The sequence below is a fragment of the Terrapene carolina genome, unplaced genomic scaffold (assembly GCF_002925995.2).
Source record: "Terrapene carolina triunguis isolate 2854851 unplaced genomic scaffold, T_m_triunguis-2.0 Scaffold714, whole genome shotgun sequence".
Classification (NCBI taxonomy): domain Eukaryota; kingdom Metazoa; phylum Chordata; order Testudines; family Emydidae; genus Terrapene; species Terrapene triunguis.
This window is the reverse complement of record NW_020665065.1, coordinates 1,611,359-1,624,006: the sequence shown is the minus strand read 5'-3', so window position 1 is coordinate 1,624,006 and position 12,648 is coordinate 1,611,359.

Genomic DNA, 12,648 nt, shown 5'->3' with positions numbered 1-12,648 from the left:
GATAGATAGATAGATAGATAGATAGATAGATAGATAGATAGATAGATGGGGTGTGTGGGGATGGATAGACAGATAGATAGACTGGAGCAGAATCTATCCATCCCCACACACCCCATCTATCCGGATTAAGTATAAAGCCCCTTACTTCCCACACCTCTCTTCTAACCGCGCTTGGGAAAGGCCTGGGTGGGAACCCAGGGCAGGAGAAAGCCTGCTGCCTGCTGCCAGTGCCACATTTGAACCTGCCCTGGAGGGTTACTAGGGCAGCGCTGTAGTGGGCACGGCAGGCCTTGGCAGCTGGGAGTGCTAAACTGAAGCCCCAGTTCTGGCCCTGACTTTCTTTGTGGCCTCTCCACCCCTGAAGTGGAGATAGCGTGTCTCTCTGCCTAGGAATTTATACCGTGTTCATCCCTGTTGTATAGAGAGATTCCTGCAAACCTACCCCAGGGACCTCTGGCAACATCTGTAATGTCAAGTAAGTTCCATCTACTGTAAGTGCGAAGTCCTATGCATTTCCAAGGGTCCCCTCCCTGGCAGCTTGGACAGACGTTGGCTCGGTACCCAGCATGTCCCAGCAGTGGTAGAGTTCTCCACCCTTTTCTCTTCTGTGGCTTTTTATCAGTGGTCAGACCCTCTGTGGAGCCAGGAGACTCTGCCATCCCTTAGGCTGGTTCTGCTGTTGGATGCAGAGAAATGTCGGTCCAGCGAGAAAAGGGAAGACTCAAGAATGAAATGACACAATCCTTCCTACACCTTTGTAGTTAAACTCTCTGGTGTTGGGCTTGCCTCTGAGATATTTTCCACTCATCTTATCCTGAACACCCTGGTCCAGTTCTGGGAGAACACTTCATCCAGTTCTCTGGCATCCATCAGCTCAACTCTCGGCTCCTCACTGAGGTTTCCTCATTGGCATTCAATCAAACTACACTTGAGTTGTTCAGGCTGAAGCACAGGGGATGGGTACAGGGTACACCACACATCCAACGTTCATAAGCTTATCTATACACTTGCATTTAATACTATTGGTTAACACATCGTATCATACTTTATGATTGGTCTACCAGTGTTTGTAACCAATCCCTGTACAGATCATGAACTTGTCCACGATCTGCAAAGTATGCTAGTAAGCAAAGCTGCAGCTGCAAGCTCATCACACATTACCCTTCTTACTAGTTGTTTATCTACTAACTACGTTATTTACAAGGCCACTTGTGAGTTTAGGCGTTGTCCATTGCTAACCTCTGTGTCCTCACATCTGTTTTCTTTCATTATTCATGCAAGGCCTACACCTGTTGGAAAGGCCTAGGTCCTTCCCGGGGGCACAGACCTTGCATTGACCTTGGCTGTGGGTTGGCTGGGAGCTCACTTGAGTGTAAAGGCAAAGCATCTCTCACTCTCATGTCATATGCCACTAAGGAGGTAAATGTGTTCCGCATTAGTTCAGCTTCCCTTGTCTGTGGGCTGGGCCGAGACAAGTCAGTGCCATCATTTCCAGGCCCACATGGGGCTGGGCACAAAGGAAGGCCAGTTCCCCTGACAATAGTCCTTGGCCATCTTGGGCCAGCTACTTACTCACACATCCAGGCTTTAATTTTAGAGCAGTTGCTTAGAAGATCAGATCAGATGTGTCCATCCTGAGAGAGAGGCCTTGGTGGCTCTTGGCAGGAAGGAAAAGGCTAGCTGGAGATTGCTCTCCTCCCGTCTTTGGAGGACCAAAGATGACTTTACTAAATAAAATGCTGCAGCCTGGCTTGTGCACTGGTGTGTGGGTGGAGGGGGAGCACATGTCTGGCCTCTGCAATCTCCACTTCCACTGGCAAGCATGCGCCTTAGAGCCCCACCTGGTGATTTACACCTTGCCCTAAAGAAGAGAATTCATTCCTGGATGCTGAATGTGCAGGAATAGTCAGAAAACCAAGTGACACCAATAGAAATCAGTGACATTGTCCAATGTGCTGACCTATACTTTGGGTAGGAAAATAATCTCATTAACGCCTTTCTGTGACCTGGTGCTGGGGAGTTCACGCTGGGTGCGTTTATGCCTGAAGTTTACTCCTTTGCTTTTGCCTCTGTATAGATTTCAAGAGAGTTTTATTGCATGTTTGGAGGGAGAACAGGTGAGCTTGAGAGGAAAGGGCCTTTCCACCATGAGAATGACACTCACAACACTCAGTATCAGAGCTTGAGAGGCTGCGGATTTACACAGAAAGGTCAGTGATGCTTGTGGATGGAGAAAATGGAGCTTTGATTTCTACCAGATTTATACAATGGTCACCAGGTTTATCACAGAGATGGGCAGCCAGAAGGAAAAGTCCTGAGCACCTGTCACATCCCCTGGCACCCTGGGACACCCTCACTTCTCCTCTGTGGCCTCGGGCTTGGTGGGGTAGTTCTGAGTTTTCAGATGTTTAGTGGCTAGCACCATCTTGTGGTGGAAGCATTTAATGGCTACATCTGGGATTCACCATGATGGGATTCAGGGGACTGTTCTGATCTGCCATATCATAGACCTGTTCTGAGCAGACCATGTAAGTGCTGCTGGCCTAGCCGGGAGTGTGGTCAAATACGTCCCTCTAAAACATACAAACAAAGGTTTATTAGAGACATGATGGAGGCAAGACCCAGGGGCGACAGCATGGGAAAAGCCTCCATTTCCCCGTCCCCAGCTGGAAAGGGCAGGCCAGCTCGGCAATGAAAGGGTCCGGTTCTGAGCTTTAGAAGGAAACGGAGTGACGTAATAATGATCATCTGATGCTCTTCAGCCTGGAGATTTAATGTCAGGGGCTCCTGGAGTGAGATTTAACCAGCGGGGCCCCGCGCTCTGGCCTGCCTCATTTGTTCCACATGACATTTCCTCAGTGCAAGGGGCTGCTCCAGAGTTAGCTCCTCCGCGGCTCACGGCTGCCTTGGAGCTGGTTGTGCCTGCGAGGGAGAACATCCTGCTCCCGAGCGAATGGCAAAGGGGTCTCCAAGGCCAGCTCAGAACGGAGAGATGCTCAGCAAAGGCCTGCAGGCTTCCATGGAGGGACTCCGAGGTCACACCTAGCCGCTGGGCTCTGCTCTCTGCAAAGCCACGCCAGGTGCTGCCAGGCCTGGGCAGGATCAGAATCACCTTCAGCAGCTCCACAACCAGGCTGTGAGTGGGGGATTGCCTCTGCAGCCCTGCCGTCCCTCTCTCATGTCCCATGGGCAGTGCAGTGACCATCTTCTCCATCCTTTGTGGGGCCTTTGCCATGGCCAGCACCATCACCTCGCTCTGCACAGACTGTTGGCAGGTAATATACACTTTGGTGTCCTTTCTGTCCCATTTGGTAACTGAGCTATGGAGACCTCCATGCTGAGGCAGGCTCCCTGGCTGGTGAGTGCACTCACACGGGGCAATGCAGCATCCAACTCTCCTATCTGCCCTGGGTCGTCATGTCTAGGAAATGCTCAGAGCAGCATGAAACCCCCCAGCATCTGCTCTGACAAACATGCCACAGACATCAAAGAGGAGCTGTAAATTCTAGTCTAGCCAGGTTCTTATGCAGGGCCCATCACCATGGCATCTGAGCACTTCCCTCGCTCCCCTAAAAAATGGGGCTTGTTGGGAATTTACGCAGACTCTGGTTTGGTGTAATTCACCGGCGTGCCCCAGACAGCGCATTCAGAGCAGAACTAGGGTGGTGAAGCTGGAGAAATGAGGCTTTGCTGCCCTGGAATCACTCCAGCCTGAGTCCTTGATCGAGCACTGCACACTGGGTACTGAGCTCTGCGGAAAATCTGGCCCCAGTTGGTGGTGCTGAGCATCGAACTCTGGGCCCCACGGGAGCAAATTATAATGACCAGTCAAACGCTGCTACCGACCAGAGCTGAAGAGTTTTGTTGGCAAATGGGGCCTGATGCTTTCCAGAGAGCGTGGCATCTAACGCCCATACAGGTGCGAGAGCAGGCCCTTGGGGAGGCCAGGGTCTGAGGATGGTAGAGGAGAGGGTTAGGCTAAAAGCAGGGTGTCTCGTATAACGGGACGGAATAGTCCAGGGGATGGGGGAAATGGGGTTACACTCTCTTTCTCTCTCCTGGTGAGAGCAAACCCTGATGCTGAGCCATGCCCCAGGTGGCTGTACTGTACAGCAGGATACAACGCCCCATGACTTGCGCCTTCTCCCCTCTCAGATTAACAGCAAAGGCTCAGTTGTTCTGAGCACCCGGTGTCGTGGCCTCTGGAGAGAATGTGTCTGGGACAAGTTTGTGAAGATCTGGACCTGTGATGTTTTCAGCTCCTACCTGAATCCACATCCAGGTAACAAAGAGCGAGGCGCAGTGGGGAGCTGCAGTTTCCCCCTGAGGCTGATGTATCAGAACACAACAATTGGTATTTGAAAGGGAGATCAACCCCCCTGCCCAAGGACTTAGACCCCTCACTAACTACCAGGGATAGGATGAGCCCTTCCTGTGGGACAGATTATCTCACACCCACTACTGCATGGTTCTGGCAGCTGGCACTGTCGGAACCCAGATACTGGCCTAGAGCGGCCTTGGGGCTGAGCCAGCCTGCTCTTCTTGTGTTCCTACCCTCTGCGCTTTGGGGCTGACTTTCAATCAGATCAGAGTGCTGCAGGAGATGAAGTTCTACAAATAAAACTTCATTCTAGAGTCAGGGAAACTCCCTGCAAAATGGGGCTTTCCAGAGTCTCTTGACATGGGGCCCTTCCCTTCAGCCAGCCCACGGTCCCACTCCTGAAAGCTCCTGGTCATTTTCCTTTGGAGGGGCACGATCTTCCCCGGGACACAGGGCTCGGGAGAGAGGCGGGAGGGGAGGGTGCAGCATCCAGCTGCCTGTTCAGAGCAGGCGAATCACCCTTTCTAGGGCTAGGTGGCACTGCGAGATAGACGCAAGCACTGAACGCGGAGGGGAGGGAGCATACGCAGAATGACATGGACTTTGTACTCAGAAGGCAGGAAGCAGAAGGCCACTGATGAGGCTGCCAGCCTAGCAGGGTCTCTTTAATGGTTACACCTGAGCAGTTGGTGTAACCACATGTGTAGTGGCAGCTCCCAATGGCTCCAGCAGGAGATGTGTAAGTGCGAAGGCAGAGCGAGGCCTTGACTACGTCTCTGTGCTCCTGGCTCATATGTACTGTGCCAAACTCCATTGATAACGCATATTAAAGCCTTCCAGCTGCACAACTCCTGCACAACTCCTTGTCCCCCTGTTTAAATCCTTCAGCCCTACGGCCCACACACTGTCTGTCCCCAGCTCTACAGCTCATCAGAAAAATTCAGAATGTTGGCATCCCCTTCCCCCCAAATTGAAACAATGTCCAAAAAATTGCCATCAGCTTCCATCAGAGGATCATGCCCAGCAGTCACCACTGATCTGCAATGGGGTCAAACTGGTGACCAGCATCATAGCCCGTTACCAGCCCCTTGCACCGTCCGTCCTCCACGGGTACAGCCCTAAATCCAGGACCGCACCCACTAGCTCCATGTCTCTGGGCTCACTCTCTAGCACTCTCCTGCTCATGGTTTGTTTGCTTCTTTTTAAAAGCTGCAATCATTCTCACACGGACGCTGCTGATCACTTCCAGCATTGCTAGTGCTGGTGCATTTCTCTGCCTGTTGTTGGGATTTAAATATTTCAGCTGCTGTCAGGAACCTCTGGCTAAACAACACTGGCTCTGCCTGGCTGCCGGACTCTTCTTCCTCGTAGGTACGTTCTCCCCCAAACTCTAAAATAAGAGCTGTTAAAACAAACGAACTCCCTCTAGGAGAGGCCATCCCAAGTCCTGAAGCTGTCTGGGAGCCTGAAAGGGCGTGCGAGGTCAGTCAGCTGGGGCAGACCACACACACATGCAAATGCACTCACACGTGTGCATGAATGCCCATGCACCTGGCCATGTGGGCATTAGGGATGGTCAGGAAATGATTTGTTTTTTTTCCCCATGAAAAAGTTTTTTATGAAAAATGTTGGGTTTTAATGAAAAAACAAAAACTTTCCCTTTTCAGTTTCCACAAACAAAACAAAACAAATTTTAAAATCAAAATCAAAATATTTGAAAATGATGTATATGGATATTTGCAAAACAACAACAACAACAACAACAACAAACAAAACAGTTGCTTTGGCCCAAACCCCCTTGCTTGATTAAAAAAACGTTCATGGAAAAAATTCCAGCCAGCTCCGCTGGAGACTCCTTGAAAATGCTCAGTTAAGACCCCTGGGATCATTCTTGAGAGTCCCTTTGGCATAGTCTCCTGGGATGGGGCAACGTGCCCAGTCCAGAGTTCTGTGGTTGCTGAAGATGGGAGCTCCCCTTTTCTGAACTGGGATTTCATGCTACTCATGGGGTGACTAGGTGACATGCTGCTACCCATCCCCTCAGCTCTCCCCATCCAGCTATAAAAGCAAATCTCAAACACCACGATCTTATTAAACAAACCAAGCCCGGGATGGCTATAGCCCCAACACACAGCAGAATGGAAGGTTATAGGGCCCTTCACGGAGATGCAGGGATCTTCTACTGACTTAGCCTGGCAGCTGGACCAGGTGTGTCCTATTAGCTCCAATCCTGGGCATAAGAAGGTTTGAGCCTCTCTCTCTCTGTGGCAGAGGGAACCAGGGTCAGGAACAGTGGGGTCCTGCAGGGACTAGCCACGCTTGGGAGCAAGAGCGGACAGGACGTTTATGTTTGCTGTTATTAAAGTTGAGTTATGAAGAAACCCCAGGCAGCGTGTGTGTGAGTGTGTGTGTTCAGGGGGAAGTTGTGCCATGCGATGCATGTCTGTATGTGCATATGTGTGTGTGTGTGTGTGTGTTGTGTGTAGGGGGAAGCTGTGCTGTGTGTGTCTGGATGTGCATGCAGGTGTGTGTGTGTAACCATGTTAGGAGCAAGGTGGAATGTCACTTGCTTACAAACATCATAAGAAAAAGCTGAAACCCCCAGACACATTTCTCAATGATCATTTACGACAAGATCTGAGGGCCGCTGGGGAGTTTCTCTTCTTTTTACCCTCTGCCCTTTTGAAATCTCCACAGGGGCCTGGCACACATCAGGACCTACCCAAACTCACAGTGAACCATGGCAGCAGATGGGAGGTTTTGCTTTCTGGGGTCTACCCCATGCCTGCGGGAATCACAGAGTTCTCTGCTTTGTTTCAGGCATTTCAACCTCTGTTGGTGTCATAAGATACTGCGTGTATGTCTACTCCCTGCACCAGTACGAGGTACTGTCACCAGCAGCTACTGTTCGTTTTTTACTGAGCCCCCACGGTCACCTGGCACTTTCCAGATACGTAAGAGACACGGCCCCCGCCCCAGGGAGCTTCCAATTCAGTTTGGAGCCAGACAAAGCAATTCAGACACAGGATCTGAGGGGCCACAAGGAGCTGGAGTTGCCATAGGGATAATGGTGTATTGGTCACGTTTGAAAGGTTTCACATAACCCTGATCCGCCCGTCGCTTTGATGAATGAGCTGGTTTCTGACTAACAGCTGTTTTGGTTTGGTGCTGTCAGAGAGAGATCTGTCTGCGAGGCTCCTACAGATCCCATTCGGGTCCCATCCTACTCAGAACAGAGGGCAGACCGAGAAGCGTTACTGACCCCACTCTTTGGGAGAGGCCCTAGGAATCCAGGATCACTCTATGAAACACAGGGCAAGCACCATGCAATGCATTTCTATTTCCTTTGGGCCCCGCCCCACTCTCCTTTACGCCCCGGCCCCCTTAGCGAGCTAACTAGGGTTGTGGGAGTGTAACTGGGGACAGAATTTGGCCCTCAGCGAGTTCATCAAATTCAGCCAGTTGGATGAACGAGGAGCCTCACAAATATCATGTGTGACAACAAAACACCACACCGGTGAAATGCTCCCTCAGCAAATCTGAGCCACCTCAGGACCTGGGCTTTCTACCTTTGCAGACATTTCACCTGTGATAGCTTTAACAGTAGATGTCATTCACCACCTTTATGCTGGAGCTAGTGGAGTAAACGTGACACATTTTCTATTGCTCACACTCAATTGTTTTGGCATTTTGCTTTTGTTTTACAGGTGTCTCTAAAAATCCCAGGATTCCCAAGCTTTGAATACGGCTACTCCCTATGGATGGCTGTGGGGGGCAGCCTAGGGGCTATTGTTGCAGCTGGTGTATCCTGCTATGAAGTCCTGTTTAAAAAAGCTCCCAGGGCAAATGCAAATGCAGTGAAGGAAGTAGCTGGGAGTGGGTGCACTGCTGGCATGGACATTGTGCGTACGTATGTGTGAGCGAGAAGAGATCTCCTGAGCCGGAGGACATCAGCAGTGTCACCGAAAGTCACAGCTTGGTGATGTTTGACACAGCTCTGCGCGTGGAAAGGCTGGGAGACCTGCTTTGTGAGCGTTTCTCAGATACTGGTTCCCAAGGATTAGGCTCAAGTAAGGGATACATTTGACATGTTTCCCTGCTAGATTTCTAGAAATGTTTTTGGTATCTACAGTCAGGTGGAACAGGCCGTGCAACTTCTCCCCAGCTCTCCTGGCCCGTGCTATTCGCATATTGCTTTGGCCTGCTTTGCATGCAGTAAATAAGACGCCAAACTATAGTTTGAGTCCAGGCAGGTAAAAGCGACTTGCTAATTCGGTGCTCTGGGCTGTCATATGGGCCAATAGAGACAATGTGATGTGAACACTTCGTCCATAGTGCCCAATATGTAATCACATTCCCTTTGTTTTAGCCTTTGAACACCCCATTTTCTGTACTGCTTTTGGAGGTTTTCCCCTACTTGGCATTGGAGGCCTCAGCTGGAGGCAGTTCTGGGCAGCACACTTAAAGAAAGATGTGGGCAAACTGGCGAGAGTACCCTGCAGACCCCCAAAAACGATGCAAAGTTTAGAAAACCTGACCCACAAGGAAAGGTTCAAAAAATTGGGCACAGTCAATCTTGAGAAAAGATGGGGGGCACCCATGGGTGGCGGGTATAATAGGCTTTGCCTTCCCTGGCATTGCTGTTGACCCACCGCTGGACAACTGGACCACGGTGTCCTCCCCCTCCTGAGACCCCCACCGCCTCTTCCACTCCATCCCCCACCCCGAAGGTCCCGGCTTCTCTCCACGTCCCTCCTCCTTGGGACGGGGGAGTGTGGAGTGACGCGGAAAGCCAGCGGCCGGCAGACTGAGGAGGCTTGTCCAGACGCTGCTGGGGCTGGTGGCTCGGGGCGGGGCCTTCAGGGGCGGGAGGATCTGGCGCTCGGGGAGGCTGCTGGTGGCTCGGCTTGGCCCGGCCCGACTCTGGCGGGGGGGCATCAGGGCCGGGGGGGGAGGGGGCCAGCGGCTCTGCCCGGCGCTGGGGCCGGCCCGGTGCTTGTGGGGACCGGTGGCTTGGTCTGGTGCTGGGGCAGGCCCGGCGCTCGGTGGTGGGAGCGGAGGCTCAGTCTGGTGCTGGGGTGGGTCAGGGGGCTCAGCCTGATGTGGTTGGGGCGGGCGGGCCAGGGCCCCTCTGGGATGGGGGGGGGATCAGGGCTTTTCCTTTTATAGGGGGTTGGGGCGTTGGGGTGGGGGGTGGGGCCTTGGGGCAGGGCCAGCAGGCTAGCCTCCCCAAAGCAGGGGTTCACCCACTGCCCATGGGGGCACCTGATAACAGTCTTTGAATCTAAGAGCTGTTCTAAAGAGAACGGGGATCAATTGTTCTCCATGTCCCCTGACAGACAAGTGATAATCAGCGTAATCTGCACCAAGGGAGATTTCGGGCAGGTATTAGGAAAACCGTTCTAACTCTCAGGATAGCAACGCTCTGGAACAGGCGCCAAGGGAGGTTGTGGAATCCCCATCATGGAGGTTTTTAAGACCAGGCTGGACAAACCCCTACGAGATTTACTAGGCCCTGCTGCAGCGCAGGGGCTGGACTTGATCTCTCGAGATTCCTTCCAGCCCCACATCTCTAGGATACACTTCGTGGTGCCACTCCGCCTCCATCTGGGGGCGGAGACTGGGACAATAGAAGAGCACAGGGTGCTTTGCCTTCTTTAAAGAAAGTCTGATGCAAAGGGTGGTTGTTAGTCCTGGGTAGTGTGGGGAGCACTTTTGTGTGTGTGGACATAATGTGTCATATAAACTGTGACACTGGCAGACCAGATGCCAGCTCATGCCAAGGTCCCCGTGCCTCCGGGGAGCCCTGACTTATAAATAGCTGGAGCCAGTCTGGCTCACCTGGGTGTTAGTATTGTTAACATAGGTATAAGAATGTGTTTAGTGTTTAGACTTTATTGAATGCTTGTGAGTTGCTTCCCGCGTTAATCTCACTTATAACAGCTGTCTCCCATACGGTAAGGTAACATTCCAGCTGTTGTACTGTGAAAATCTAAGTCACCAGACAGGAGAGAGACATTAACTAGTGTGACATGCTAATCTGCAACAAATGGCGCTACATCCTGCCCCACGGGAAAGGACCCTCGAGGTCAGATGGACAGTTTGGGAGGATAAAGAGGACAAAAGATATTTGCCCTCCCCCACCTTGAAGATCAGTCATGCAAGTGGATTTCTTCCATCAGCTGATCTTGCAGCTCAGAGCACAAGGGAGGAGGGCGATAAAAACCCCTCACAAGAAGGAACTATGTCTCGCTGCTGCTTGGACTCTGGGGGACGAGGTCTCTAGGCATACGCAAGAGATCCCCAGCTGCTCAGCCTGGGTTAGCCCGAAAAGTCATATAGAGCTTGCTGAGTAGAGACGCCACTGTTATTATTTTTGAACTAAGATTGTAACTCATTTGTGTGTGTGCCTTTACCTGCATTAACCTTGTCAATAACTCTCGTTTCCTTTTCCTACTTAATAAATCTTTAGATAGTTTATTATAGGACTGGCTACAAGCGTTGTCTCTGGTGGGGTAAGTGACTGATCCTTTGGGACTGGGAATAACCTGACCATCTCTCACAAAGGTAAACTCACTTTGGTTGTGAGATAGACCGGAGTTTCCAAGGGGACTGTCTGTGACTACCTGCTCAGGCTGTTATAGTGCCTGAGGAGTTTACACTAGATCATTAGTTGGTGAAATCTAAGTACACAACTCACATCCATTTTGGGCTTCCAAACAGTCTGCCCTGCCATGGGACTCGCTCTTAAGTCACTGCGGGCAGCGTGACATGAACAAGCTAGGGAGAGCATCCAATGGCCAGCAGACCAAACGTCTCTTGTGTAATTACTCACATACCGCACGTGATCCGGGGTTACAGCTGGTTCAATGTTGCAAACCGGTTTTATGGGCAAGTCCCGAACAGCTGCTCAGTTTGGCCGTATCTCCTTCGCAAGCAGGGGTCTAGTCACATTCGGGTTAGAGGAAGGAGCTCCTGCAATCACACCCAAACTAGAATAGGCCACGTGCTCCTCTGGGTGTGCAGCACCCAGCACATCGGGGCCTGGTCCGGAGGGAGGCCTCTGGGTGCTGCCGTAACACAAAGAATCACTATCATAATTACCACTAGTCCCACGTGTCTTTATTCTGTTATAGAAGCTCTACGTTTGAGACAGGGAACATGGACACCACTCTGAGGGCAGCAGCCACCAGATGGCACCCGTACAAATAGCCTTCGTCTCGGTGTGGGAGCAGTGCACAATCTTGGATGAAAGGTTGTGTTGTTGTGAGTTTTGTGATGTGATTTCTTTTGGGGAGCTGTGGCAAACAGCAAGGGAGTTAGCTCTCTGCTGTAATCACTCTAGCCAGAGCAAATTCTTGGGGCAGAGTTGTTTCTTGGGAACCAGGCATTGGTGTTGGGCTGAGGTTCCTGGCAGGGGGGTTTGCTGGTGCCGTTTGTGACTTGCTCTGTTCTAGGACTGTGTATCTAGACGACATCAAGAAAAGACCCCAACTCCCCATCACTGATTCCTCCTTCAATGGGACACGGCTCTGCAAGGCCCTGACGTCTGTAACCCACAATACCATGTGACTTCAGTGACCAGTCACATACCACCAACAGTGTACAGTGGAAGGGTTGTGGTTATAGGCAGGAATCGACTTGGGCCATTTGCAGAGATCAGGGCCGGCTAGCAAGCAGGGAAAGGGCCACAAAACCACTGGGGTAGGGCCAGCGTTGGCTCCCAGGCAACAGCCCTGCAGGGCATGGACTCTAGTGTCAGAGGCACACAGATACGCTTGCCACTGTGCGCTTCCAACACACCCTTGGCCCCTGCTAGTCACTGGGGCATCTCCCCTCCCCACAGCTCCTGCCAGGAACTGCCTGGGGCCCTTCTGCCAGCCCTGCTGCTGCATGCCCGGAGTCCAGTGACTCTAGCCAGGTCCCCAGGCAGCCAGGAGCCTCGGCGGAGTTTAACCCCTTCCTGGCCCTGGGGATTAGCAGTGGGTGGGGGTCAGCAGGAGGAGCTGGGCGGGAAGCGCAGGGGAGGGGAAGATCACAGCGGCTCCTGCGATTCCCCAGACAGACACCGAGGGAAGGAGGAGCCGTCCTGGGGGTGGGATCGCTGCGAGCTCCTGCCGCCGCCTGGCTGCTGTTCCCCAGAGTCCGGAGGCAGGGAGCGGGGCGGCCGCTGGAGTCTGACCCTGGGGGGCGGGAAGGGCCAAGACCAGGGGCCATGCTGCGCTGTGCGCCTCGGAGTGCCCGGGAGCCCCAGCCAGCCTGACAGCCGGAGCGAGAGACCCCCCAAGGCGCAAGTCCCCGGGCAGGAGACACCACGGACAGCTCCT